The 26,280-nt window shown below is 32.0% G+C and overlaps 16 non-coding genes and 12 pseudogenes across 16 annotated transcripts in view; all 28 read left to right on the forward strand.

Annotated features, from left to right (window-relative positions):
- LOC132959039 (5S ribosomal RNA) overlaps nucleotides 1–21 on the forward strand; it is a 119-nt gene extending 98 nt beyond the window's left edge. The window contains exon 1 of the ribosomal RNA XR_009666885.1: nucleotides 1–21. This exon is cut by the window's left edge and continues 98 nt beyond it. This is a non-coding gene — a ribosomal RNA (5S ribosomal RNA).
- A 122-nt stretch (nucleotides 22–143) lies between these two features.
- Nucleotides 144–263, forward strand: LOC132959128 (5S ribosomal RNA). Its single transcript, XR_009666920.1, has one exon. It is a non-coding gene; the product is annotated as a 5S ribosomal RNA (ribosomal RNA).
- Nucleotides 264–383: 120 nt separating this feature from the next.
- LOC132959055 (5S ribosomal RNA) lies at nucleotides 384–492 on the forward strand (annotated as a pseudogene).
- Nucleotides 493–613: 121 nt separating this feature from the next.
- On the forward strand, nucleotides 614–722 carry LOC132959102 (5S ribosomal RNA; annotated as a pseudogene).
- Nucleotides 723–845: 123 nt separating this feature from the next.
- Nucleotides 846–954, forward strand: LOC132959067 (5S ribosomal RNA; annotated as a pseudogene).
- A 121-nt stretch (nucleotides 955–1,075) lies between these two features.
- On the forward strand, nucleotides 1,076–1,184 carry LOC132959090 (5S ribosomal RNA; annotated as a pseudogene).
- A 123-nt stretch (nucleotides 1,185–1,307) lies between these two features.
- Nucleotides 1,308–1,426, forward strand: LOC132959015 (5S ribosomal RNA). The gene has a single exon (XR_009666862.1). It is a non-coding gene; the product is annotated as a 5S ribosomal RNA (ribosomal RNA).
- Nucleotides 1,427–1,547: 121 nt separating this feature from the next.
- LOC132959078 (5S ribosomal RNA) lies at nucleotides 1,548–1,656 on the forward strand (annotated as a pseudogene).
- A 123-nt stretch (nucleotides 1,657–1,779) lies between these two features.
- Nucleotides 1,780–1,888, forward strand: LOC132959099 (5S ribosomal RNA; annotated as a pseudogene).
- A 122-nt stretch (nucleotides 1,889–2,010) lies between these two features.
- LOC132959162 (5S ribosomal RNA) lies at nucleotides 2,011–2,129 on the forward strand. Its single transcript, XR_009666952.1, has one exon. It is a non-coding gene; the product is annotated as a 5S ribosomal RNA (ribosomal RNA).
- A 353-nt stretch (nucleotides 2,130–2,482) lies between these two features.
- On the forward strand, nucleotides 2,483–2,601 carry LOC132959018 (5S ribosomal RNA). Its single transcript, XR_009666865.1, has one exon. It is a non-coding gene; the product is annotated as a 5S ribosomal RNA (ribosomal RNA).
- A 122-nt stretch (nucleotides 2,602–2,723) lies between these two features.
- LOC132959049 (5S ribosomal RNA) lies at nucleotides 2,724–2,842 on the forward strand. Its single transcript, XR_009666893.1, has one exon. It is a non-coding gene; the product is annotated as a 5S ribosomal RNA (ribosomal RNA).
- Nucleotides 2,843–2,964: 122 nt separating this feature from the next.
- LOC132959040 (5S ribosomal RNA) lies at nucleotides 2,965–3,083 on the forward strand. Its single transcript, XR_009666886.1, has one exon. It is a non-coding gene; the product is annotated as a 5S ribosomal RNA (ribosomal RNA).
- A 121-nt stretch (nucleotides 3,084–3,204) lies between these two features.
- On the forward strand, nucleotides 3,205–3,323 carry LOC132959152 (5S ribosomal RNA). The gene has a single exon (XR_009666942.1). It is a non-coding gene; the product is annotated as a 5S ribosomal RNA (ribosomal RNA).
- A 122-nt stretch (nucleotides 3,324–3,445) lies between these two features.
- LOC132959052 (5S ribosomal RNA) lies at nucleotides 3,446–3,564 on the forward strand (annotated as a pseudogene).
- Nucleotides 3,565–3,685: 121 nt separating this feature from the next.
- Nucleotides 3,686–3,804, forward strand: LOC132959038 (5S ribosomal RNA). Its single transcript, XR_009666884.1, has one exon. It is a non-coding gene; the product is annotated as a 5S ribosomal RNA (ribosomal RNA).
- A 122-nt stretch (nucleotides 3,805–3,926) lies between these two features.
- Nucleotides 3,927–4,045, forward strand: LOC132959044 (5S ribosomal RNA). Its single transcript, XR_009666890.1, has one exon. It is a non-coding gene; the product is annotated as a 5S ribosomal RNA (ribosomal RNA).
- Nucleotides 4,046–4,166: 121 nt separating this feature from the next.
- LOC132959045 (5S ribosomal RNA) lies at nucleotides 4,167–4,285 on the forward strand. The gene has a single exon (XR_009666891.1). It is a non-coding gene; the product is annotated as a 5S ribosomal RNA (ribosomal RNA).
- A 122-nt stretch (nucleotides 4,286–4,407) lies between these two features.
- LOC132959050 (5S ribosomal RNA) lies at nucleotides 4,408–4,526 on the forward strand. The gene has a single exon (XR_009666894.1). It is a non-coding gene; the product is annotated as a 5S ribosomal RNA (ribosomal RNA).
- A 122-nt stretch (nucleotides 4,527–4,648) lies between these two features.
- Nucleotides 4,649–4,767, forward strand: LOC132959149 (5S ribosomal RNA). The gene has a single exon (XR_009666939.1). It is a non-coding gene; the product is annotated as a 5S ribosomal RNA (ribosomal RNA).
- Nucleotides 4,768–5,121: 354 nt separating this feature from the next.
- Nucleotides 5,122–5,241, forward strand: LOC132959068 (5S ribosomal RNA; annotated as a pseudogene).
- Nucleotides 5,242–5,363: 122 nt separating this feature from the next.
- LOC132959100 (5S ribosomal RNA) lies at nucleotides 5,364–5,472 on the forward strand (annotated as a pseudogene).
- Nucleotides 5,473–5,595: 123 nt separating this feature from the next.
- On the forward strand, nucleotides 5,596–5,714 carry LOC132959023 (5S ribosomal RNA). Its single transcript, XR_009666870.1, has one exon. It is a non-coding gene; the product is annotated as a 5S ribosomal RNA (ribosomal RNA).
- Nucleotides 5,715–6,068: 354 nt separating this feature from the next.
- LOC132959059 (5S ribosomal RNA) lies at nucleotides 6,069–6,187 on the forward strand (annotated as a pseudogene).
- A 122-nt stretch (nucleotides 6,188–6,309) lies between these two features.
- Nucleotides 6,310–6,428, forward strand: LOC132959166 (5S ribosomal RNA). The gene has a single exon (XR_009666955.1). It is a non-coding gene; the product is annotated as a 5S ribosomal RNA (ribosomal RNA).
- Nucleotides 6,429–6,552: 124 nt separating this feature from the next.
- On the forward strand, nucleotides 6,553–6,671 carry LOC132959157 (5S ribosomal RNA). Its single transcript, XR_009666947.1, has one exon. It is a non-coding gene; the product is annotated as a 5S ribosomal RNA (ribosomal RNA).
- Nucleotides 6,672–6,794: 123 nt separating this feature from the next.
- On the forward strand, nucleotides 6,795–6,903 carry LOC132959063 (5S ribosomal RNA; annotated as a pseudogene).
- Nucleotides 6,904–7,025: 122 nt separating this feature from the next.
- LOC132959048 (5S ribosomal RNA) lies at nucleotides 7,026–7,134 on the forward strand (annotated as a pseudogene).
- Nucleotides 7,135–26,280: the final 19,146 nt, after the last annotated feature.

The following is a 26,280-nucleotide window of genomic DNA, read 5'->3' on the forward strand; positions in this document are numbered from 1 at the left end:
GAATACCAGGTGCTGTAAGCTTTTTCATTTTTTTGATCATATGTTTTTTTTTTTTCATATAGAGACATATTCACATGTCCAAAAATTCAGCCAGAATCAAGGGCATGACATCTTTAAAAGGCCCCTTTCTGCACACAATAATGGCTTATGGCCATACCACCCTGAACACGCCCGATCTCGTCCGATCTCGGAAGCTAAGCAGGGTCGGGCCTGGTTAGTACTTGGATGGGAGACCGCCTGGGAATACCAGGCTGCTGTAAGCTTTTTCATTTTTTTGATCATATGTTTTTTTTTTATCATATAGAGACATATTCACATGTCCAAAAATTCAGCCAGAATCAAGGGAATGACATCTTTAAGGCCCATTTCTGCACACAATAATGGCTTACGGCCATACCACCCTGAACTCGTCCGATCTCGGAAGCTAAGCAGGGTCGGGCCTGGTTAGTACTTAGATGGGAGACCGCCTGGGAATACCAGGTGCTGTAAGCTTTTTCATTTTTTTGATCATATGTTTTTTTTTATCATATAGAGACATATTCACATGTCCAAAAATTCAGCCAGAATCAAGGGCATGACATCTTTAAAAGGCCCCTTTCTGCACACAATAATGGCTTACGGCCATACAACCCTGAACTCGTCCGATCTAAGAAGGTAAGCAGGGTCGGGCCAGGTTAGTACTTGGATGGGAGACAGCCTGGGAATACCAGGTGCTGTAAGCTTCTTCATTTTTTTGATCATATGTTTTTTTTTTTATCATATAGAGACATATTCACATGTCCAAAAATTCAGCCAGAATCAAGAGCATGACATCTTTAAAAGGCCCCTTTCTGCACACAATAATGGCTTATGGCCATACCACCCTGAACTCGTCCGATCTTGGAAGCTAAGCAGGGTGGGGCCTGGTTAGTACTTGAATGGGAGACCGCCTGGGAATACCAGGTGCTGTAAGCTTTTTCATTTTTTTGATCATATGTTTTTTTTTATCATATAGAGACATATTCACATGTCCTAAAATTCAGCCAGAATCAAGGGCATGACATCTTTAAAAGGCCCCTTTCTGCACACAATAATGGCTTACGGCCATACAACCCTGAACTCATCCAATCTTGGAAGCTAAGCAGGGTCGGGCCTGGTTACTAGTTGGATGGGAGACTGCCTGGGAATACCAGGTGCTGTAAGCTTTTTCATTTTTTTGATCATACGTTTTTTTTTTATCATATAGAGACATATTCACATGTCCAAAAATTCAGCCAGAAATAAAGGGCATGACATCTTTAAAAGGCCCCTTTCTGCACACAATAACAGCTTATGGCCATACCATCCTGAACACGCCCGTTCTCGTCCGATCTCGGAAGCTAAGCAGGGTCGGGCCTGGTTAGTACTTGGATGGGAGACCGCCTGGGAATACCAGGTGCTGTAAGCTTTTTCATTTTTTTGATGATATGTTTTTTTTTATCATATAGAGACATATTCACATGTCCAAAAATTCAGCCAGAATCAAGGGCATGACATCTTTAAAAGGCCCCTTTCTGCACACAATAATGGCTTACGGCCATACCACCCTGAACTCGTCAGATCTTGGAAGCTTAGCAGGGTTGGGCCTGGTTAGTACTTGGATGGGAGACCGCCTGGGAATACCAGGTGCTGTAAGCTTTTTCATTTTTTTGATCATATGTTTTTTTTTTTATCATATAGAGACATATTCACATGTCCAAAAATTCTGCCAGAATCAAGGGCATGACATCTTTAAAAGGCCCCTGTCTGCACGCAATAATGACTTATGGCCATACCACCCTGAACACGCCCGATCTCGGAAACTAAGTAGGGTCGTGCCTGGTTAGTACTTGGATGGGAGACCGCCTGGGAATACCAGACGCTGTAAGCTTTTTCATTTTTTTGATCATATGTTTTTTTTTTATCATATAGAGACATATTCACATGTCCAAAAATTCAGCCAGAATCAAGGGCATGACATCTTTAAAAGGCCCCTTTCTGCACACAATAATGGCTTATGGCCATACCACCCTGAACACGCCCGATCTCTTCCGATCTCGGAAGCTAAGCAGGGTCGGGCCTGGTTAGTACTTAGATGGGAGACCGCCTGGGAATACCAGGTGCTGTAAGGTTTTTCATTTTTTTGATCATATGTTTTTTTTTATCATATAGAGACATATTCACATGTCCAAAAATTCAGCCAGAATCAAGGGCATGACATCTTTAAAAGGCCCCTGTCTGCACACAATAATGGCTTAAGGACATACCACCCTGAACTTGTCCGATCTCGGAAGCTAAGCAGCGTCTGGCCTGGTTAGTACTTGGATGGGAGACCGCCTGGGAATACCAGGTGCTGTAAGCTTTTTCATTTTTTTTGATCATATGTTCTTTTTTTATCATATAGAGACATATTCACATGTCCAAAAATTCAGCCAGAATCAAGGGCATGAGATCTTTAAAAGGCCCCTGTCTGCACACAATAACAGCTTACGGCCATACCACCCTGAACACGCCTGATCTCGTCCGATCTCGGAAGCTAAGCAGGGTCGGGCCTGGTTAGTACTTGGATGGGAGACCGCCTGGGAATACCAGGTGCTGTAAGCTTTTTCATTTTTTTGATCATATGTTTTTTTTTTATCATATAGAGACATATTCACATGTCCAAAAATTCAGCCAGAATCAAGGGCATAACATCTTTAAAAGGCCCCTGTCTGCACACAATAATGGCTTACGGCCATACCACCCTTAACACGCCCGATCTCGTCCCATCTCGGAAGCTAAGCAGGGTCGGGCCTGGTTAGTACTTGAATGGGAGACCGCCTGGGAATACCAGATGCTGTAAGCTTTTTTTATTTTTTTGATCATATGTTTTTTTTTATCATAGAGAGACATATTCACATGTCCACAAATTCAGCCAGAATCAAGGGCATGACATCTTTAAAAGGCCCCTGTCTGCACACAATAATGGCTTACGGCCATACCACCCTGAACACGCCCGATCTCGTCCGATCTCGGATGCAAAGCAGAGTCGGGCCTGGTTAGTACTTGGATGGGAGACCACCTGGGAATACCAGGTGCTGTAAGCGTTTTCATTTTTTTGATCATATGTTTTTTTTTATCATATAGAGACATATTCACATGTCCAAAAATTCAGCCAGAATCAAGGGCATGACATCTTTAAAAGGCCCCTGTCTGCACACAATAATGGCTTATGGCCATACCACCCTGAACACGCCTGATCTTGTCCGATCTCGGAAGCTAAGCAGGGTAGGGCCTGGTTAGTACTTGGATGGGAGACCGCCTGGGAATACCAGGTGCTGTAAGCTTTTTCATTTTTTTGATCATATGTTTTTTTTTTATCATATAGAGACATATTCACATGTCCAAAAATTCAGCCAGAATCAAGGGCATGACATCTTTAAAAGGCCCCTTTCTGCACACAATAACGGCTTACGGCCATACCACCCTTAACACGCCCGATCTCGTCCGATCTCGGAAACTAAGTAGGGTCGTGCCTGGTTAGTACTTGGATGGGAGACCGCCTGGGAATACCAGACGCTGTAAGCTTTTTCATTTTTTTGATCATATGTTTTTTTTTATCATATAGAGACATATTCACATGTCCAAAAATTTAGCCAGAATCAAGGGCATGACATCTTTAAATGGCCCCTTTCTGCACACAATAATGGCTTACGGCCATACCACCCTGAACACGCCCAATCTCGTCCGATCTCGGAAGCTATGCAGGGTCGGGCCTGGTTAGTACTTGGATGGGAGACCGCCTGGGAATACCAGGTGCTGTAAGCTTTTTCATTTTGTTTGATCATATGTTTTTTTTTATCATATAGAGACATATTCACATGTCCAAAAATTCAGCCAGAATCAAGGGCATGACATCTTTAAAAGGCCCCTTTCTGCACACAATAATGGCTTACGGCCATACCACCCTGAACAAGCCCGATCTCGTCCGATCTCGTAAGCTAAGCAAGGTCGGGCCTGGTTAGTACTTGGATGGGAGACCGCCTGGGAATACCAGGTGCTGTAAGCTCTTCCATTTTTTTTGATCATATGTTTTTTTTATCATATAGAGACATATTCACATGTCCAAAAATTCAGCCAGAATCAAGGGCATGACATCTTTAAAAGGCCCCTCTCTGCACACAATAATGGCTTACGGCCATACCACCCTGAACACGCCTGATCTCGTCCGATCTCGGAAGCAAAGCAGGGTAGGGCCTGGTTAGTACTTGGATGGGAGACAGCCTGGGAATACCAGGTGCTGTAAGTTATTTCATTTTTTTGATCATATGTTTTTTTTTTATCATATAGAGACATATTCACATGTCCTAAAATTCAGCCAGAATCAAGGGCATGACATCTTTAAAAGGCCCCTTTCTGCATACAATAATGGCTTACGGCCATACCACCCTGAACACGCCTGATGTCGTCCGATCTCGGAAGCTAAGCAGGGTAGGGCCTGGTTAGTACTTGGATGGGAGACAGCCTGGGAATACCAGGTGCTGTAAGTTTTTTCATTTTTTTGATCATATGTTTTTTTTTTATCATATAGAGACATATTCACATGTCCAAAAATTCAGCCAGAATCAAGGGCATGACATCTTTAAAAGGCCCCTTTCTGCATACAATAATGGCTTACGGCCATACCACCCTGAACACGCTCGATCTCGTCCGATCTCGGAAGCTAAGCAGGGTCGGGCCTGGTTAGTACTTGGATGGGAGACCGCCTGGGAATACCAGGTGCTGTAAGCTTTTTCATTTTTTTGATCATGTGTTTTTTTTTTATCATATAGAGACATATTCACATGTCCAAAAATTCAGCCAGAATCAAGGGCATGACATCTTTAAAAGGCCCCTTTCTGCACACAATGATGGCTTACGGTCATACCACCCTGAACTCGTCCGATCTGGGAAACTAAGCAGGGTCGTGCCTGGTTAGTACTTGGATGGGAGACCGCCTGTGGAATACCAGATGCTGTAAGCTGTTTCATTTTTTTGATCATTTGTTTTTTTTTTATCATAGAGAGACATATTCACAAGTCCAAAAATTCAGCCAGAATCAAGGGCATGACATCTTTAAAAGGCCCCTTTCTGCACACAATAATGGCTTACGGCCATACCACCCTGAACACGCCCGATCTCGTCCGATCTCGGAAGCTATGCAGGGTCGGGCATCGTTAGTACTTGGATGGGAGACCGCCTGTGGAATATCAAATGCTGTAAGCTGTTTCATTTTTTTGATCAAATGTTTTTTTTTTATCATATAGAGACATATTCACATGTCCAAAAATTCAGCCAGAATCAAGGGCATGACATCTTTAAAAGGCCCCTTTCTGCACACAATAATGGCTTACGGCCAAACCACCCTGAACTCGTCCGATCTTGGAAGCTAAGCAGGGTCGGGCCTGGTTAGTACTTGGATGGGAGAACGCCTGGGAATACCAGACGCTGTAAGCTTTTTTTATTTTTTTGATCATATGTTTTTTTTTTATCATAGAGAGACATATTCACATGTCCAAAAATTCAGCCAGAATCAGGGGCATGACATCTTTAAAAGGCCCCTGTCTGCAGACAATAATGGCTTACGGCCATACCACCCTGAACACGCCCGATCTCGTTCGATCTCAGAAGCTAAGCAGGGTAAGGCCTGGTTAGTACTTGGATGGGAGACCGCCTGGGAATACCAGGTGCTGTAAGCTTTTTCATTTTTTTGATCATATGTTTTTTTTTTATCATATAGAGACATATTCACATGTCCAAAAATTCAGCCAGAATCAAGGGCATGACATCTTTAAAAGGCCCCTTTCTGCACACAATAATGGCTTAAGGACATACCACCCTGAACTTGTCCGATCTCAGAAGCTAAGCAGCGTCTGGCCTGGTTAGTACTTGGATGGGAGACCGCCTGGGAATACCAGGTGCTGTAAGCTTTTTCATTTTTTTTGATCATATGTTCTTTTTTTATCATATAGAGACATATTCACATGTCCAAAAATTCAGCCAGAATGAAGGGCATGAGATCTTTAAAAGGCCCCTGTCTGCACACAATAATGGCTTACGGCCATACCTCCCTGAACACGCCCCATATCATCCAATCTCGGAAGCTAAGCAGGGTCGGGCCTGCTTAGTACTTCGATTGGAGACCGCCTGGGAATTCCAGGTGCTGTAAGCTTTTTCATTTTTTTGATCATATGTTTTTTTTTTATCATAGAGAGACATATTCACATGTCCAAAAATTCAGCCAGGATCAAGGGCATGACATCTTTAAAAGGCCCCTTACTACACACAATAATGGCTTACAGCCATACCACCCTGAACACGCCAGATCTCGTCAGATCTCGGAAGCTAAGCAGGGTCGGGCCTGGTTAGTACTTGGATGGGAGACCGCCTCGGAATACCAGGTGCTGTAAGCTTTTTCATTTTTTTGATCATATGTTTTTTTTTATTATCATAGAGAGACATATTCACATGTCCAAAAATTCAGCCAGAATCAAGGGCATGACATCTTTAAAAGGCCCCTGTCTGCACACAATAATGACTTACGGCCATACCACCCTGAACACGCCCGATCTCATCCAATCTCGGAAGCTAAGCAGGGTCGGGCCTGGTTAGTACTTCGATGGGAGACCGCCTGGGAATTCCAGGTGCTGTAAGCTTTTTCATTTTTTTGATCATATGTTTTTTTTTTTATCATATAGAGACATATTCACATGTCCAAAAATTCAGCCAGAATCAATGGGATGACATCTTTAAAAGGCCCCTTTCTGCACACAATAATGGCTTACAGCCATACCACCCTGAACTCGTCCGATCTCGGAAGCTAAGCAGGGTCGGGCCTGGTTAGTACTTGGATGGGAGACCGCTTGGGAACACCAGGTGCTTTAAGCTTTTTCATTTTTTTGATCACATGTTTTTTTTTTATCATATAGAGAAATATTCACATGTCCAAAAATTCAGCCAGAATCAAGGGCATGACATCTTTAAAAGGCCCCTTTCTGCACACAATAATGGCTTACGGCCATACCACCCTGAACACGCCCGATCTCGGAAGCTAAGCAGGGTCGGGCCTGGTTAGTACTTGGATGGGAGACCGCCTGGGAATACCAGGTGCTGTAAGCTTTTTCATTTTTTTGATCATATGTTTTTTTTTTATCATATAGAGACATATTCAGATGTCCAAAATTTTCATGAAGTATTTCGGCTTCAAAAAAGTGAAACATTTTCATGAAGAAATTCGGATTCAAAAAAGTTGAAAATTTTCATGATGAAATTCAGCTTCAAAAAAGTTGAAAATTTTCATGAAGAAATTTGGCTCCAAAAAAGTTTTCGCAAGGGGGGGTGGTTCGTCTTTTTTCAACTTTTTCGTAAGGGGGGGTGGGTCAATTGAAAATTTTCATGAAGTATTTGGGCTTCAAAAAAGTTGAAAATATTCATGAAGAAATTCGGCTTCAAAAAAGTTGAAATTTTTCATGAAGTATTTGGGCTTCAAAAAAGTTGAAAATTTTCATGAAGAAATTCGGCTTCAAAAAAGTTTTCGCAAGGGGTGGGTGTATTGTCTTTTTTCAACTTTTTCGTAAGGGGGGGTGGGTCATTTGAAAATATTCATGAAGAAATTCGGCTTCAAAAAAGTTTTCGCAAGTGTTTCGTCTTTTTTCAACTTTTTCGTAAGGGGGGGTGGGTCAATTGAAAATGTTCATGAAGTATTTCGGCTTCAAAAAAGTTCATGAAGTAAAGTTGTCGCAAGGGGGTGGGTGTATCGTCTTTTTCAACTTTTTCGTAAGGGGGGGTGGGTCAATTGAAAATATTCATGAAGAAATTCGGCTTCAAAAAAGGTGAAAATTTTCATGAAATATTTCAGCTTCAAAAAAGTTGAACATTTTCATGAAAAGATTTCGGCTTCAAAAAAGTTGAACATTTTCATGAAGTATTTCGGATTAAAAAAGTTGAAAATTTTCACGACAGGATTTCGGTTTTAAAAAAGTCGACCATTTCCATGAAGTATTTCAGATTCAAAAAAGTTGAACATTTTCATGAAAAGATTTCGGCTTCAAAAAAGTTGAATATTTTAATGGAAAGATTTCGGCTTCAAAAAAGTTGAAAATTTTCATGAAGTATTTGGACTTCAAAAAAGTTGAAAATTTCCATGAAGAAATTCGGCTTCAAAAAAGTTGAAAATGTTGATGAAGAATTTGGGCTTCAAAAAAGTTGAAAATTTTCATGAAGAAATTCGGCTTCAAAAAAGGTGAAAATTTTCATGAAATATTTCAGCTTCAAAAAAGTTTAACATTTTCATGAAGTATTTGGGCTTCAAAAAAGTTGAAAATTTTCATGACAGTATTTCGGCTTTAAAAAAGTTGAACATTTTCATGAAGTATTTCAGCTTCAAAAAAGTTGAACATTTTCAGGAAAAGATTTCAGTTCCAAAAAAGTTGAAAATTTTCATGAAGTATTTCGGCTTCAAAAATGTTTAACATTTTCATGAAGTATTTCGGCTTCAAAAAAGGTGAAAATTTTCATGAAATATTTGGGCTTCAAAAAAGTTGAAAATTTTCATGACTGTATTTCGGCTTTAAAAAAGTCGAACATTTTCATGAAGTATTTCAGATTCAAAAAAGTTGAACATTTTCATGAAAAGATTTCGGCTTCAAAAAAGTTGAATATTTTAATGGAAAGATTTCGGCTTCAAAAAAGTTGAAAATTTTCATGAAGTATTTCGGATTCAAAAAAGTCGAACATTTTCATGAAGTATTTCAGCTTCAAAAAAGTTGAAAATTTTCATGAAAAGATTTCGGCTTCAAAAAAGTTGAAAATTTTCATGAAGTATTTGGGCTTCAAAAAAGTTGAAAATTTTCACGACAGGATTTCGGCTTTAAAAAAGTCGAACATTTTCATGAAGTATTTGGGTTTCAAAAAAGTTGAACATTTTCATGACAGTATTTCGGCTTCAAAAAAGTTGAAAATTTTCATGAAGTATTTCAGATTCAAAAAAGTTTAAAATTTTCATGAAAAGATTTCGGCTTCAAAAAAGTTGAACATTTTTATGAAGTATTTGGGTTTCAAAAAAGTTGAAAATTTTCATGAAGTATTTTGGATTTAAAAAAGTTGAAAATTGTCACGTCAGGATTTCGGCTTTAAAAAAGTCGAACATTTTCATGAAGTATTTCGGCTTCAAAAAAGTTGAAAATCTTCATGACAGTATTTCGGCTTTAAAAAAGTCGAACATTTTCATGAAGTATTTCGGATTCAAAAAAGTTGAACATTTTCATGAAGTATTTCGGATTCAAAAAAGTTGAAAATGTTCATGAAGTATTTGGGCTTCAAAAAAGTTGAAAATTTTCACGACAGGATTTCGGCTTTAAAAAAGTCGAACATTTTCATGAAGTAATTCAGCTTCAAAAAAGTTGAACATTTTCATGACAGTATTTCGGCTTCAAAAAAGTCGAACATTTTCATGAAGTATTTCAGCTTCAAAAAAGTTGAACATTTTCAGGAAAAGATTTCAGTTCCAAAAAAGTTTAAAATTTTAATGAAGTATTTCGGCTTCAAAAATGTTTAACATTTTCATGAAGTATTTCGTCTTCAAAAAAGGTGAAAATTTTCATGAAATATTTGGGCTTCAAAAAAGTTGAAAATTTTCATGACTGTATTTCGGCTTTAAAAAAGTCGAACATGTTCATGAAGTATTTCAGATTCAAAAAAGTTGAACATTTTCATGAAAAGATTTCGGCTTCAAAAAAGTTGAATATTTCAATGGAAAGATTTCGGCTTCAAAAAAGTTGAAAATTTTCATGAAATATTTCGGATTCAAAAAAGTTGAAAATTTTCATGAAAAGATTTCGGCTTCAAAAAAGTTGAAAATTTTCATGAAGTATTTCGGATTCAAAAAAGTTGAAAATTTTCATGAAAAGATTTTTGCTTCAAAAAAGTTGAACATTTTCATGAAGAATTTGGGCTTCAAAAAAGTTGAAAATTTTCACGACAAGATTTCGGAGTCAAAAAAGTAGAAAATTTTAACAACAGGATTTCGGCTTTAAAAAAGTCGAACATTTTCATGAAGTATTTCAGCTTCAAAAAAGTTGAAAATTTTCATGAAAAGATTTCGGCTTCAAAAAAGTTGAAAATTTTCATGAAAAGATTTCGGCTTCAAAAAAGTTGAACATTTTCATGAAGTATTTTGGCTTCAAAAAAGTTGAAAATCTTCATGAAGTATTTTGGCTTCAAAAAAGTTGAAAATTTTCATGAAGTATTTCGGATTCAAAAAATTTGAACATTTCATGAAGTATTTTGGCTTCAAAAAAGTTGAAAATTTTTATGAAGTATTTCGGATTCAAAAAAGTTGAACATTTTCAAGACAGGATTTCGCCTTTAAAAAAGTCGAACATTTTCATGAAGTATTTCAGCTTCAAAAAAGTTGAAAATCTTCATGAAAAGTTTTCGGCTTCAAAAAAGTTGAACATTTTCATGAAGTATATGGGTTTCAAAAAAGTTGAAAATTTTCATGAAGTATTTCGGATTAAAAAAAGTTGAAAATTTTCACGACAGGATTTCGGCTTTAAAAAAGTCGAACATTTTCATGAAGTATTTCGGCTTCAAAAATGTTGAAAATTTTCATGAAAAGATTTTTGCTTCAAAAAAGTTGAAAATTTTCATGAAGAATTTGGGCTTCAAAAAAGTTGAAAATTTTCACGACAGGATTTCGGCTTTAAAAAAGTCGAACATTTTCATGAAGTATTTGGGATTCAAAAAAGTTGAAAATTTTCACGACAGGATTTCTGAGTCAAAAAAGTTGAAAATTTTCATGAAAAGATTTCGGCTTCAAAAAAGTTGAAAATTTTCAGGAAAAGATTTCGTCTTCAAAAAAGTTGAAAATTTTCATGAAAAGATTTCGGCTTCAAAAAAGTTGAAAATTTTCATGAAGTATTTGGGTTTCAAAAAAGTTGAAAATTTTCATGAAGTATTTGGGTTTCAAAAAAGTTGAAAATTTTCATGAAGAATTTTGGATTCAAAAAAGTTGAAAATTTTCACGACAGGATTTCGGCTTTAAAAAAGGCGAACATTTTCATGAAGTATTTCGGCTTCAAAAAAGTTGAAAATTTTCATGAAAAGATTTTTGCTTCAAAAAAGTTGAAAATTTTCATGAAGAATTTGGGCTTCAAAAAAGTTGAAAATTTTCACGACAAGATTTCGGAGTCAAAAAAGTAGAAAATTTTAACGACAGGATTTCGGCATTAATAAAGTCGAACATTTTCATGAAGTATTTCAGCTTCAAAAAAGTTGAAAATTTTCATGAAAAGATTTCGGCTTCAAAAAAGTTGAAAATTTTCATGACAGTATTTCGGCTTCAAAAAAGTTGAACATTTTCATGACAGTATTTCGGCTTCAAAAAAGTTGAAAATTTTCATGAAGTATTTCGGATTCAAAAAAGTTGAAAATTTTCATGAAAAGATTTCGGCTTCAAAAAAGTTGAAAATTTTCATGAAGTATTTGGGTTTCAAAAAAGTTGAAAGTTTTCATGAAGTATTTTGGATTCAAAAAAGTTGAAAATTTTCACGACAGGATTTCGGCTTTAAAAAAGTCGAACATTTTCATGAAGTATTTCGGCTTCAAAAAAGTTGAAAATTTTTATGAAAAGATTTCGTCTTCAGAAAAGTTGAACATTTTCATGACAGTATTTCGGCTTCAAAAAAGTTGAAAATGTTCATGAAGTATTTGGGCTTCAAAAAAGTTGAACATTTTCATGAAGTATATGGGTTTCAAAAAAGTTGAAAATTTTCATGAAGTATTTCGGATTAAAAAAAGTTGAAAATTTTCACGACAGGATTTCGGCTTTAAAAAAGTCGAACATTTTCATGAAGTATTTCGGCTTCAAAAATGTTGAAAATTTTCATGAAAAGATTTTTGCTTCAAAAAAGTTGAAAATTTTCATGAAGAATTTGGGCTTCAAAAAAGTTGAAAATTTTCACGACAGGATTTCGGCTTTAAAAAAGTCGAACATTTTCATGAAGTATTTGGGATTCAAAAAAGTTGAAAATTTTCACGACAGGATTTCTGAGTCAAAAAAGTTGAAAATTTTCATGAAAAGATTTCGGCTTCAAAAAAGTTGAAAATTTTCAGGAAAAGATTTCGTCTTCAAAAAAGTTGAAAATTTTCATGAAAAGATTTCGGCTTCAAAAAAGTTGAAAATTTTCATGAAGTATTTGGGTTTCAAAAAAGTTGAAAATTTTCATGAAGTATTTGGGTTTCAAAAAAGTTGAAAATTTTCATGAAGAATTTTGGATTCAAAAAAGTTGAAAATTTTCACGACAGGATTTCGGCTTTAAAAAAGGCGAACATTTTCATGAAGTATTTCGGCTTCAAAAAAGTTGAAAATTTTCATGAAAAGATTTTTGCTTCAAAAAAGTTGAAAATTTTCATGAAGAATTTGGGCTTCAAAAAAGTTGAAAATTTTCACGACAAGATTTCGGAGTCAAAAAAGTAGAAAATTTTAACGACAGGATTTCGGCATTAATAAAGTCGAACATTTTCATGAAGTATTTCAGCTTCAAAAAAGTTGAAAATTTTCATGAAAAGATTTCGGCTTCAAAAAAGTTGAAAATTTTCATGACAGTATTTCGGCTTCAAAAAAGTTGAACATTTTCATGACAGTATTTCGGCTTCAAAAAAGTTGAAAATTTTCATGAAGTATTTCGGATTCAAAAAAGTTGAAAATTTTCATGAAAAGATTTCGGCTTCAAAAAAGTTGAAAATTTTCATGAAGTATTTGGGTTTCAAAAAAGTTGAAAGTTTTCATGAAGTATTTTGGATTCAAAAAAGTTGAAAATTTTCACGACAGGATTTCGGCTTTAAAAAAGTCGAACATTTTCATGAAGTATTTCGGCTTCAAAAAAGTTGAAAATTTTTATGAAAAGATTTCGTCTTCAGAAAAGTTGAACATTTTCATGACAGTATTTCGGCTTCAAAAAAGTTGAAAATGTTCATGAAGTATTTGGGCTTCAAAAAAGTTAAAAATTTTCATGAAGTATTTGGGCTTCAAAAAAGTTGAAAATTTTCACGACAGGATTTCGGCTTTAAAAAATTCGAACATTTTCATGAAGTATTTGGGTTTCAAAAAAGTTGAACATTTTCATGACAGTATTTCGGCTTCAAAAAAGTTGAAAATTTTCATGAAGTATTTCAGATTCAAAAAAGTTGAAAATTTTCATGAAAAGATTTCGGCTTCAAAAAAGTTGAACATTTTTATGAAGTATTTGGGTTTCAAAAAAGTTGAAAATTTTCATGAAGTATTTTGGATTTAAAAAAGTTGAAAATTGTCACGTCAGGATTTCGGCTTTAAAAAAGTCGAACATTTTCATGAAGTATTTCGGCTTCAAAAAAGTTGAAAATCTTCATGACAGTATTTCGGCTTTAAAAAAGTCGAACATTTTCATGAAAAGATTTCGGCTTCAAAAAAGTTGAAAATTTTCATGAAGTATTTGGGTTTCAAAAAAGTTGAAAATTTTCATGAAGTATTTTGGATTCAAAAAAGTTGAAAATTTTCACGACAGGATTTCGGCTTTAAAAAAGTCGAACATTTTCATGAAGTATTTCGGCTTCAAAAAAGTTGAAAATTTTCATGAACTATTTCGGATTCAAAAAAGTTGAAAATTTTCATGAAAAGATTTTTGCTTCAAAAAAGTTGAAAATTTTCATGAAGAATTTGGGCTTCAAAAAAGTTGAAAATTTTCACGACAGGATTTCGGCTTTAAAAAAGTCGAACATTTTCATGAAGTATTTGGGATTCAAAAAAGTTGAAAATTTTCACGACAGGATTTCTGAGTCAAAAAAGTTGAAAATTTTCATGAAAAGATTTCGGCTTCAAAAAAGTTGAAAATTTTCATGAAAAGATTTCGGCTTCAAAAAAGTTCAACATTTTCATGAAGTATTTGGGATTCAAAAAAGTTGAAAATTTTCACGACAGGATTTCTGAGTCAAAAAAGTTGAAAATTTTCATGAAAAGATTTCGGCTTCAAAAAAGTTGAAAATTTTCATGAAACGATTTCGGCTTCAAAAAAGTTGAAAATTTTCAAGAAAAGATTTCGGCTTCAAAAAAGTTGAACATTTTCATGAAGTATTTTGGCTTCTAAAAGTTGAAAATCTTCATGAAAAGATTTTGGCTTCAAAAAAGTTGAACATTTTCATGAAGTATTTTGGCTTCAAAAAAGTTGAAAATTTTCATGAAGTATTTCGGATTCAAAAAATTTGAACATTTCATGAAGTATTTTGGCTTCAAAAAAGTTGAAAATCTTCATGAAAAGTTTTCGGCTTCAAAAAAGTTGAACATTTTCATGAAGTATTTCAGCTTCAAAAAAGTTGAAAATTTTCATGAAGTATTTCGGATTCAAAAAAGTTGAAAATTTTCACGACAGGATTTCGGCTTTAAAAAAGTCGAACATTTTCATGAAATATTTCAGATTCAAAAAAGTTGAAAATTTTCATGAAAAGATTTCGGCTTCAAAAAAGTTGAAAATTTTCATGAAGTATATGGGTTTCAAAAAAGTTATAAATTTTCATGAAGTATTTCGGATTCAAAAAAGTTGAAAATTTTCATGAAAAGATTTCGGCTTCAAAAAAGTTGAAAATTTTCATGAAAAGATTTCGGCTTCAAAAAAGTTGAAAATTTTCACGACAGGATTTTGGCTTTAAAAACGTCGAACATTTTCATGAAGTATTTGGGCTTCAAAAAAGTTGAAATTTTTCACGACAGGATTTCGGCTTTAAAAAATTCGAGCATTTTCATGAAAAGATTTCGGCTTCAAAAAAGTTGAAATTTTTCATGAAGTATTTGGGCTTCAAAAAAGTTGAAAATTTTCATGAAGAAATTCGGCTTCAAAAAAGTTTTCGCAAGGGGTGGGTGTATTGTCTTTTTTCAACTTTTTCGTAAGGGGGGGTGGGTCATTTGAAAATATTCATGAAGAAATTCGGCTTCAAAAAAGTTTTCGCAAGTGTTTCGTCTTTTTTCAACTTTTTCGTAAGGGGGGGTGGGTCAATTGAAAATGTTCATGAAGTATTTCGGCTTCAAAAAAGTTCATGAAGTAAAGTTGTCGCAAGGGGGTGGGTGTATCGTCTTTTTCAACTTTTTCGTAAGGGGGGGTGGGTCAATTGAAAATATTCATGAAGAAATTCGGCTTCAAAAAAGTTGAAAATTTTCATGAAGTATTTCAGCTTCAAAAAAGTTGAACATTTTTGTAAAAAGATTTCGGCTTGAAAAAAGTTGAAAATTTCCAAGAAGAAATTCGGCTTCAAAAAAGTTGAAAATGTTCATGAAGAATTTGGGCTTCAAAAAAGTTGAAAATTTTCATGAAGAAATTCAGCTTCAAAAAAGGTGAAAATTTTCATGAAATATTTCGGCTTCAAAAAAGTTGAAAATTTTCATGAAAAGATTTCGGCTTCAAAAAAGTTGAACATTTTCATGAAGTATTTCGGATTAAAAAAGTTGAAAATTTTCACGACAGGATTTCGGTTTTAAAAAAGTCGACCATTTTCATGAAGTATTTCAGATTCAAAAAAGTTGAACATTTTCATGAAAAGATTTCGGCTTCAAAAAAGTTGAATATTTTAATGGAAAGATTTTGGCTTCAAAAAAGTTGAAAATTTTCATGAAGTATTTGGACTTCAAAAAAGTTGAAAATTTCCATGAAGAAATTCGGCTTCAAAAAAGTTGAAAATGTTGATGAAGAATTTGGGCTTCAAAAAAGTTGAAAATTTTCATGAAGAAATTCGGCTTCAAAAAAGGTGAAAATTTTCATGAAATATTTCAGCTTCAAAAAAGTTTAACATTTTCATGAAGTATTTGGGCTTCAAAAAAGTTGAACATTTTCATGACAGTATTTCGGCTTCAAAAAAGTTGAAAATTTTCATGAAGTATTTCGGATTCAAAAAAGTCGAACATTTTCATGAAGTATTTCAGCTTCAAAAAAGTTGAAAATTTTCATGAAAAGATTTGGGCTTCAAAAAAGTTGAAAATTTTCATGACAGTATTTCGGCTTCAAAAAAGTTGAACATTTTCATGACAGTATTTCGGCTTCAAAAAAGTTGAAAATTTTCATGAAGTATTTCGGATTCAAAAAAGTTGAAAATTTTGATGAAAAGATTTCGGCTTCAAAAAAGTTGAAAATTTTCATGAAGTATTTTGGCTTCAAAAAAGTTGAAAATTTTTATGAAAAGATTTCGTCTTCAGAAAAGTTGAACATTTTCATGACAGTATTTCGGCTTCAAAAAAGTTGAAAATGTTCATGAAGTATTTGGGCTTCAAAAAAGTTAAACATTTTCATGAAGTATTTGGGCTTCAAAAAAGTTGAAAATTTTCACGACAGGATTTCGGCTTTAAAAAATTCGAACATTTTCATGAAGTATTTGGGTTTCAAAAAAGTTGAACATTTTCATGACAGTATTTCGGCTTCAAAAAAGTTGAAAATTTTCATGAAGTATTTCAGATTCAAAAAAGTTGAAAATTTTCATGAAAAGATTTCGGCTTCAAAATAGTTGAACATTTTTATGAAGTATTTGGGTTTCAAAAAAGTTGAAAATTTTCATGAAGTATTTTGGATTTAAAAAAGTTGAAAATTGTCACGTCAGGATTTCGGCTTTAAAAAAGTCGAACATTTTCATGAAGTATTTCGGATTCAAAAAAGTTGAAAATGTTCATGAAGTATTTGGGCTTCAAAAAAGTTGAAAATTTTCACGACAGGATTTCGGCTTTAAAAAAGTCGAACATTTTCATGAAGTAATTCAGCTTCAAAAAAGTTGAAAATTTTCATGACAGTATTTCGGCTTCAAAAAAGTCGAACATTTTCATGAAGTATTTCAGCTTCAAAAAAGTTGAACATTTTCAGGAAAAGATTTCAGTTCCAAAAAAGTTGAAAATTTTCATGAAGTATTTCGGCTTCAAAAATGTTTAACATTTTCATGAAGTATTTCGGCTTCAAAAAAGGTGAAAATTTTCATGAAATATTTGGGCTTCAAAAAAGTTGAAAATTTTCATGACTGTATTTCGGCTTTAAAAAAGTCGAACATTTTCATGAAGTATTTCAGCTTCAAAAAAGTCCAACATTTTCATGAAAAGATTTCGGCTTCAAAAAAGTTGAATATTTCAATGGAAAGATTTCGGCTTCAAAAAAGTTGAAAATTTTCATGAAATATTTTTGCTTCAAAAAAGTTGAAAATTTTCATGAAGAATTTGAGCTTCAAAAAAGTTGAAAATTTTCACGACAAGATTTCGGAGTCAAAAAAGTAGAAAATTTTAACGACAGGATTTCGGCTTTAAAAAAGTCGAACATTTTCATGAAGTATTTCAGCTTCAAAAAAGTTGAAAATTTTCATGAAAAGATTTCGGCTTCAAAAAAGTTGAAAATTTTCGTGAAAAGATTTCGGCTTCAAAAAAGTTGAACATTTTCATGAAGTATTTTGTCTTCAAAAAAGTTGAAAATCTTCATGAAAAGATTTTGGCTTCAAAAAAGTTGAACATTTTCATGAAGTATTTCGGATTCAAAAAATTTGAACATTTCATGAAGTATTTTGGCTTCAAAAAAGTTGAAAATTTTTATGAAGTATTTCGGATTCAAAAAAGTTGAACATTTTCAAGACAGGATTTCGCCTTTAAAAAAGTCGAACATTTTCATGAAGTATTTCAGCTTCAAAAAAGTTGAAAATCTTCATGAAAAGTTTTCGGCTTCAAAAAAGTTGAACATTTTCATGAAGTATTTCAGCATCAAAAAAGTTGAAAATTTTCATGAAGTATTTCGGATTAAAAAAAGTTGAAAATTTTCACGACAGGATTTCGGCTTTAAAAAAGTCGAACATTGTCATGAAGTATTTCGGCTTCAAAAAAGTTGAAAATTTTCTTGAAAAGATTTCGGCTTCCAAAAAGTTGAAAATTTTCATGAAGTATTTGGGTTTCAAAAAAGTTGAAAATTTTCATGAAGTATTTCGGATTCAAAAAAGTTGAAAATTTTCATGAAAAGATTTTTGCTTCAAAAAAGTTGAAAATTTTCATGAAGAATTTGGGCTTCAAAAAAGTTGAAAATTTTCACGACAGGATTTCGGCTTTAAAAAAGTCGAACATTTTCATGAAGTATTTGGGATTCAAAAAAGTTGAAAATTTTCACGACAGGATTTCTGAGTCAAAAAAGTTGAAAATTTTCATGAAAAGATTTCGGCTTCAAAAAAGTTGAAAATTTTCATGAAAAGATTTCGGCTTCAAAAAAGTTCAACATTTTCATGAAGTATTTGGGATTCAAAAAAGTTGAAAATTTTCACGACAGGATTTCTGAGTCAAAAAAGTTGAAAATTTTCATGAAAAGATTTCGGCTTCAAAAAAGTTGAAAATTTTCATGAAACGATTTCGTCTTCAAAAAAGTTGAAAATTTTCATGAAAAGATTTCGGCTTCAAAAAAGTTGAACATTTTCATGAAGTATTTTGGCTTCAAAAAAGTTGATAATCTTCATGAAAAGATTTTGGCTTCAAAAAAGTTGAACATTTTCATGAAGTATTTCAGCTTCAAAAAAGTTGAAAATTTTCATGAAGTATTTCGGATTCAAAAAAGTTGAAAATTTTCACGACAGGATTTCGGCTTTAAAAAAGTCGAACATTTTCATGAAATATTTCAGATTCAAAAAAGTTGAAAATTTTCATGAAAAGATTTCGGCTTCAAAAAAGTTGAAAATTTTCATGAAGTATATGGGTTTCAAAAAAGTTGAAAATTTTCATGAAGTATTTCGGATTCAAAAAAGTTGAAAATTTTCATGAAAAGATTTTTGCTTCAAAAAAGTTGAAAATTTTCATGAAGAATTTGGGCTTCAAAAAAGTCGAACATTTTCACGACAGGATTTCGGCTTTAAAAAAGTCGAACATTTTCATGAAGTATTTGGGATTCAAAAAAGTTTAAAATTTTCACGACAGGATTTTTGAGTCAAAAAAGTTGAAAATTTTCATGAAAAGATTTCGCCTTTAAAAAAGTCGAACATTTTCATGAAGTATTTCAGCTTCAAAAAAGTTGAAAATCTTCATGAAAAGTTTTCGGCTTCAAAAAAGTTGAACATTTTCATGAAGTATTTCAGCTTCAAAAAAGTTGAAAATTTTCATGAAAAGATTTCGGCTTCAAAAAAGTTGAAAATTTTCATGAAGTATTTGGGTTTCAAAAAAGTTGAAAATTTTCATGAAGTATTTTGGATTCAAAAAAGTTGAAAATTTTCACGACAGGATTTCGGCTTTAAAAAAGTCGAACATTTTCATGAAGTATTTCGGCTTCAAAAAAGTTGAAAATTTTCATGAAGTATTTCGGATTCAAAAAAGTTGAAAATTTTAATGAAAAGATTTTTGCTTCAAAAAAGTTGAAAATTTTCATGAAGAATTTGGGCTTCAAAAAAGTTGAAAATTTTCACGACAGGATTTCGGCTTTAAAAAAGTCGAACATTTTCATGAAGTATTTGGGATTCAAAAAAGTTGAAAATTTTCACGACAGGATTTCTGAGTCAAAAAAGTTGAAAATTTTCATGAAAAGATTTCGGCTTCAAAAAAGTTGAAAATTTTCATGAAAAGATTTCGGCTTCAAAAAAGTTGAAAATTTTCATGAAAAGATTTCGGCTTCAAAAAAGTTGAAAATTTTCATGAAAAGATTTCGGCTTCAAAAAAGTTGAACATTTTCATGAAGTATTTTGGCTTCAAAAAAGTTGAAAATCTTCATGAAAAGATTTTGGCTTCAAAAAAGTTGAAAATTTTCATGAAGTATTTCGGATTCAAAAAATTTGAACATTTCATGAAGTATTTTGGCTTCAAAAAAGTTGAAAATCTTCATGAAAAGTTTTCGGCTTCAAAAAAGTTGAACATTTTCATGAAGTATTTCAGCTTCAAAAAAGTTGAAAATTTTCATGAAGTATTTCGGATTCAAAAAAGTTGAAAATTTTCACGACAGGATTTCGGCTTTAAAAAAGTCGAACATTTTCATGAAATATTTCAGCTTCAAAAAAGTTGAAAATTTTCATGAAAAGATTTCGGCTTCAAAAAAGTTGAAAATTTTCATGAAGTATATGGGTTTCAAAAAAGTTGAAAATTTTCATGAAGTATTTCGGATTAAAAAAAGTTGAAAATTTTCACGACAGGATTTCGGCTTTAAAAAAGTCGAACATTTTCATGAAGTATTTCGGCTTCAAAAATGTTGAAAATTTTCATGAAGTATTTCGGATTCAAAAAAGTTGAAAATTTTCATGAAAAGATTTCGGCTTCAAAAAAGTTGAAAATTTTCATGAAAAGATTTCGGCTTCAAAAAAGTTGAACATTTCCATGAAGTATTTTGGCTTCAAAAAAGTTGAAAATCTTCATGAAAAGATTTTGGCCTCAAAAAAGTTGAACATTTTCATGAATTATTTTGGCTTCAAAAAAGTTGAAAATTTTCATGAAGTATTTCGGATTCAAAAAATTTGAACATTTCATGAAGTATTTTGGCTTCAAAAAAGTTGAAAATTTTTATGAAGTATTTCGGATTCAAAAAAGTTGAACATTTTCAAGACAGGATTTCGCCTTTAAAAAAGTCGAACATTTTCATGAAGTATTTCAGCTTCAAAAAAGTTGAAAATCTTCATGAAAAGTTTTCGGCTTCAAAAAAGTTGAACATTTTCATGAAGTATTTCAGCTTCAAAAAAGTTGAAAATCTTCATGAAAAGTTTTCGGCTTCAAAAAAGTCGAACATTTTCATGAAGTATTTCGGCTTCAAAAAAGTTGAAAATTTTCATGAAAAGATTTTTGCTTCAAAAAAGTTGAAAATTTTCATGAAGAATTTGAGCTTCAAAAAAGTTGAAAATTTTCACGACAAGATTTCGGAGTCAAAAAAGTAGAAAATTTTAACGACAGGATTTCGGCTTTAAAAAAGTCGAACATTTTCATGAAGTATTTCAGCTTCAAAAAAGTTGAAAATTTTCATGAAAAGATTTCGGCTTCAAAAAAGTTGAAAATTTTCATGAAAAGATTTCGGCTTCAAAAAAGTTGAACATTTTCATGAAGTATTTTGGCTTCAAAAAAGTTGAAAATCTTCATGAAAAGATTTTGGCTTCAAAAAAGTTGAACATTTTCATGAAGTATTTCGGATTCAAAAAATTTGAACATTTCATGAAGTATTTTGGCTTCAAAAAAGTTGAAAACTTTTATGAAGTATTTCGGATTCAAAAAAGTTGAACATTTTCAAGACAGGATTTCGCCTTTAAAAAAGTCGAACATTTTCATGAAGTATTTCAGCTTCAAAAAAGTTGAAAATCTTCATGAAAAGTTTTCGGCTTCAAAAAAGTTGAACATTTTCATGAAGTATTTCAGCTTCAAAAAAGTTGAAAATTTTCATGAAGTATTTCGGATTAAAAAAAGTTGAAAATTTTCACGACAGGATTTCGGCTTTAAAAAAGTCGAACATTGTCATGAAGTATTTCGGCTTCAAAAAAGTTGAAAATTTTCTTGAAAAGATTTCGGCTTCCAAAAAGTTGAAAATTTTCATGAAGTATTTGGGTTTCAAAAAAGTTGAAAATTTTCATGAAGTATTTTGGATTCAAAAAAGTTGAAAATTTTCACGACAGGATTTCGGCTTTAAAAAAGTCGAACATTTTCATGAAGTATTTCGGCTTCAAAAAAGTTGAAAATTTTCATGAAGTATTTCGGATTCAAAAAAGTTGAAAATTTTCATGAAAAGATTTTTGCTTCAAAAAAGTTTAAAATTTTCATGAAGAATTTGGGCTTCAAAAAAGTTGAAAATTTTCACGACAGGATTTCGGCTTTAAAAAAGTCGAACATTTTCATGAAGTATTTGGGATTCAAAAAAGTTGAAAATTTTCACGACAGGATTTCTGAGTCAAAAAAGTTGAAAATTTTCATGAAAAGATTTCGGCTTCAAAAAAGTTGAAAATTTTCATGAAAAGATTTCGGCTTCAAAAAAGTTGAACATTTTCATGAAGTATTTGGGATTCAAAAAAGTTGAAAATTTTCACGACAGGATTTCTGAGTCAAAAAAGTTGAAAATTTTCATTAAAAGATTTCGGCTTCAAAAAAGTTGAAAATTTTCATGAAACGATTTCGGCTTCAAAAAAGTTGAAAATTTTCATGAAAATATTTCGGCTTCAAAAAAGTTGAACATTTTCATGAAGTATTTTGGCTTCAAAAAAGTTGAAAATCTTCATGAAAAGATTTTGGCTTCAAAAAAGTTGAACATTTTCATGAAGTATTTTGGCTTCAAAAAAGTTGAAAATTTTCATGAAGTATTTCGGATTCAAAAAATTTGAACATTTCATGAAGTATTTTGGCTTAAAAAAAGTTGAAAATCTTCATGAAAAGTTTTCGGCTTCAAAAAAGTTGAAAATTTTAATGAAAAGATTTTTGCTTCAAAAAAGTTGAAAATTTTCATGAAGAATTTGGGCTTCAAAAAAGTTGAAAATTTTCACGACAGGATTTCGGCTTTAAAAAAGTCGAACATTTTCATGAAGTATTTGGGATTCAAAAAAGTTGAAAATTTTCACGACAGGATTTCTGAGTCAAAAAAGTTGAAAATTTTCATGAAAAGATTTCGGCTTCAAAAAAGTTGAAAATTTTCATGAAAAGATTTCGGCTTCAAAAAAGTTGAAAATTTTCATGAAAAGATTTCGGCTTCAAAAAAGTTGAAAATTTTCATGAAAAGATTTCGGCTTCAAAAAAGTTGAACATTTTCATGAAGTATTTTGGCTTCAAAAAAGTTGAAAATCTTCATGAAAAGATTTTGGCTTCAAAAAAGTTGAAAATTTTCATGAAGTATTTCGGATTCAAAAAATTTGAACATTTCATGAAGTATTTTGGCTTCAAAAAAGTTGAAAATCTTCATGAAAAGTTTTCGGCTTCAAAAAAGTTGAACATTTTCATGAAGTATTTCAGCTTCAAAAAAGTTGAAAATTTTCATGAAGTATTTCGGATTCAAAAAAGTTGAAAATTTTCACGACAGGATTTCGGCTTTAAAAAAGTCGAACATTTTCATGAAATATTTCAGCTTCAAAAAAGTTGAAAATTTTCATGAAAAGATTTCGGCTTCAAAAAAGTTGAAAATATTCATGAAGTATATGGGTTTCAAAAAAGTTGAAAATTTTCATGAAGTATTTCGGATTAAAAAAAGTTGAAAATTTTCACGACAGGATTTCGGCTTTAAAAAAGTCGAACATTTTCATGAAGTATTTCGGCTTCAAAAATGTTGAAAATTTTCATGAAGTATTTCGGATTCAAAAAAGTTGAAAATTTTCATGAAAAGATTTCGGCTTCAAAAAAGTTGAAAATTTTCATGAAAAGATTTCGGCTTCAAAAAAGTTGAACATTTCCATGAAGTATTTTGGCTTCAAAAAAGTTGAAAATCTTCATGAAAAGATTTTGGCCTCAAAAAAGTTGAACATTTTCATGAATTATTTTGGCTTCAAAAAAGTTGAAAATTTTCATGAAGTATTTCGGATTCAAAAAATTTGAACATTTCATGAAGTATTTTGGCTTCAAAAAAGTTGAAAATTTTTATGAAGTATTTCGGATTCAAAAAAGTTGAACATTTTCAAGACAGGATTTCGCCTTTAAAAAAGTCGAACATTTTCATGAAGTATTTCAGCTTCAAAAAAGTTGAAAATCTTCATGAAAAGTTTTCGGCTTCAAAAAAGTTGAACATTTTCATGAAGTATTTCAGCTTCAAAAAAGTTGAAAATCTTCATGAAAAGTTTTCGGCTTCAAAAAAGTCGAACATTTTCATGAAGTATTTCGGCTTCAAAAAAGTTGAAAATTTTCATGAAAAGATTTTTGCTTCAAAAAAGTTGAAAATTTTCATGAAGAATTTGAGCTTCAAAAAAGTTGAAAATTTTCACGACAAGATTTCGGAGTCAAAAAAGTAGAAAATTTTAACGACAGGATTTCGGCTTTAAAAAAGTCGAACATTTTCATGAAGTATTTCAGCTTCAAAAAAGTTGAAAATTTTCATGAAAAGATTTCGGCTTCAAAAAAGTTGAAAATTTTCATGAAAAGATTTCGGCTTCAAAAAAGTTGAACATTTTCATGAAGTATTTTGGCTTCAAAAAAGTTGAAAATCTTCATGAAAAGATTTTGGCTTCAAAAAAGTTGAACATTTTCATGAAGTATTTCGGATTCAAAAAATTTGAACATTTCATGAAGTATTTTGGCTTCAAAAAAGTTGAAAACTTTTATGAAGTATTTCGGATTCAAAAAAGTTGAACATTTTCAAGACAGGATTTCGCCTTTAAAAAAGTCGAACATTTTCATGAAGTATTTCAGCTTCAAAAAAGTTGAAAATCTTCATGAAAAGTTTTCGGCTTCAAAAAAGTTGAACATTTTCATGAAGTATTTCAGCTTCAAAAAAGTTGAAAATTTTCATGAAGTATTTCGGATTAAAAAAAGTTGAAAATTTTCACGACAGGATTTCGGCTTTAAAAAAGTCGAACATTGTCATGAAGTATTTCGGCTTCAAAAAAGTTGAAAATTTTCTTGAAAAGATTTCGGCTTCCAAAAAGTTGAAAATTTTCATGAAGTATTTGGGTTTCAAAAAAGTTGAAAATTTTCATGAAGTATTTTGGATTCAAAAAAGTTGAAAATTTTCACGACAGGATTTCGGCTTTAAAAAAGTCGAACATTTTCATGAAGTATTTCGGCTTCAAAAAAGTTGAAAATTTTCATGAAGTATTTGGGATTCAAAAAAGTTGAAAATTTTCATGAAAAGATTTTTGCTTCAAAAAAGTTTAAAATTTTCATGAAGAATTTGGGCTTCAAAAAAGTTGAAAATTTTCACGACAGGATTTCGGCTTTAAAAAAGTCGAACATTTTCATGAAGTATTTGGGATTCAAAAAAGTTGAAAATTTTCACGACAGGATTTCTGAGTCAAAAAAGTTGAAAATTTTCATGAAAAGATTTCGGCTTCAAAAAAGTTGAAAATTTTCATGAAACGATTTCGGCTTCAAAAAAGTTGAAAATTTTCATGAAAATATTTCGGCTTCAAAAAAGTTGAACATTTTCATGAAGTATTTTGGCTTCAAAAAAGTTGAAAATCTTCATGAAAAGATTTTGGCTTCAAAAAAGTTGAACATTTTCATGAAGTATTTTGGCTTCAAAAAAGTTGAAAATTTTCATGAAGTATTTCGGATTCAAAAAATTTGAACATTTCATGAAGTATTTTGGCTTAAAAAAAGTTGAAAATCTTCATGAAAAGTTTTCGGCTTCAAAAAAGTTGAACATTTTCATGAAGTATTTCAGCTTCAAAAAAGTTGAAAATTTTCATGAAGTATTTCGGATTCAAAAAAGTTGAAAATTTTCACGACAGGATTTCGGCTTTAAAAAAGTCGAACATTTTCATGAAATATTTCAGATTCAAAAAAGTTGAAAATTTTCATGAAAAGATTTCGGCTTCAAAAAAGTTGAAAATTTTCATGAAGTATATGGGTTTCAAAAAAGTTGAAAATTTTCATGAAGTATTTCGGATTCAAAAAAGTTGAAAATTTTCATGAAAAGATTTTTGCTTCAAAAAAGTTGAAAATTTTCATGAAGAATTTGGGCTTCAAAAAAGTCGAACATTTTCACGACAGGATTTCGGCTTTAAAAAAGTCGAACATTTTCATGAAGTATTTGGGATTCAAAAAAGTTTAAAATTTTCACGACAGGATTTTTGAGTCAAAAAAGTTGAAAATTTTCATGAAAAGATTTCGGCTTCAAAAAAGTTGAAAATTTTCATGAAAAGATTTCGGCTTCAAAAAAGTTGAAAATTTTCATGAAAAGATTTCGGCTTCAAAAAAGTTGAACATTTTCATGAAGTATTTTGGCTTCAAAAAAGTTGAAAATCTTCATGAAAAGATTTTGGCTTCAAAAAAGTTGAACATTTCATGAAGTATTTTGGCTTCAAAAAAGTTGAAAATTTTTATGAAGTATTTCGGATTCAAAAAAGTTGAACATTTTCAAGACAGGATTTCGCCTTTAAAAAAGTCGAACATTTTCATGAAGTATTTCAGCTTCAAAAAAGTTGAAAATCTTCATGAAAAGTTTTCGGCTTCAAAAAAGTTGAACATTTTCATGAAGTATTTCGGATTCAAAAAAGTTGAAAATTTTCACGACAGGATTTCGGCTTTAAAAAAGTCGAACATTTTCATGAAATATTTCAGATTCAAAAAAGTTGAAAATTTTCATGAAAAGATTTCGGCTTCAAAAAAGTTGAAAATTTTCATGAAGTATATGGGTTTCAAAAAAGTTGAAAATT

The sequence above is a fragment of the Labrus mixtus genome, chromosome 23 (genome assembly GCF_963584025.1).
Source record: "Labrus mixtus chromosome 23, fLabMix1.1, whole genome shotgun sequence".
In the NCBI taxonomy this organism is placed as follows: domain Eukaryota; kingdom Metazoa; phylum Chordata; class Actinopteri; order Labriformes; family Labridae; genus Labrus; species Labrus mixtus.